The following is a 1249-nucleotide window of genomic DNA, read 5'->3' as shown; positions in this document are numbered from 1 at the left end:
ATGACATTTTTCAAACTCCGTTTAACTAATAATCTAAATAAATGCATTTAAGTGTATGCGTTTTTGTATGCGTCAAAACTGAATTATACTAAACATCCAACCACTAATTCTAGAACTACAATGAAAGCAAAGTTATTTAATTCTAGAACTATGAAAGCAAAGTTTGTGGTGATAATTTTCATTTGTGAAGAGTAGTCAAGGTCAATACCCAAGAGTAACCAATACGATACGCAGTCACTCTCTGTTAGCATTGACTCTGATAGTCACTAGTCAACACTAAACAGCAACATGCCAAGAAGTAATACGTAGTTGAAATTATTGTTGAAAGTTGAAATTCATATTAAATGTGTGGAAGAAATAATGAAATATCCTAGGTAATAAATATGAGTAAATACTCAATTTGTCTTTTTAAAATTTGATGTTGGACTTAATTTGACTTTTAAAAGTTTAATGATCAAATTGAATTTTAAAATTTGTAATCAACTAATCATAACTCACATAAGTTTTTGAGTTAGTTTTCGTTAATGACATGTTGATTTGATACATTAATTTGTTGCGACTTGAATTTTTCGTTTAGGATCGAGACCTATTAAAACTTTCAGAAACTTGACTGCTGCTTTAGAGTTTCAAAATTTTTAAATTAAACTTGTTATTGTCGTCTTCGTGAGAATGTTAGAAGTCTGTTAAATTTATAGAAGGTCTAGTAGATCTTAGTTACATAAAATCTAGGTGAATAACTCAAATTTTGATAAATTAATGTATAAAATCAACATATTATTCACAAAGATTAGTTTAAAGAGTAATGCGAGTCATTATTATTATAAATTTTGAGGTTCAAATTAAGTTAATTGTAATTTTAGAAATTCATTTAAATTCGACCCCAATTTCAAGAATGAATATTAATTCAATAGGGACGAATCTCTGATTTAACGACGAGCACCATAGTCCCCAATTTTTTTTTTTTTAAATTAGTAATTTTGTTACATGTAATATTAGTTATTTAATTGATTGATATTTTTGGTTTTTTAACTCAAATATCTAAGAGTATTTGAGTTCAAATTCATACTCAATTATAATAATATACTTGTATACAACATATTAAATTAATAGATGAGATAGATAAATTTAGATAATTAAACTTCTTAAATTTTGATTAAGAGACTCAATTAAATTAACACAAAACCACAAAATCCTTCTAAAATTTCATAAACCTTTTTAAGTTCTTAATTTTGTAAACTTTTTTTTATCT

Source organism: Arachis ipaensis, chromosome B08 (genome assembly GCF_000816755.2).
Source record: "Arachis ipaensis cultivar K30076 chromosome B08, Araip1.1, whole genome shotgun sequence".
Lineage (NCBI taxonomy): Eukaryota > Viridiplantae > Streptophyta > Magnoliopsida > Fabales > Fabaceae > Arachis > Arachis ipaensis.
The sequence above is the reverse complement of the archived record's forward strand: the minus strand, read 5'-3'. Positions refer to the sequence as shown.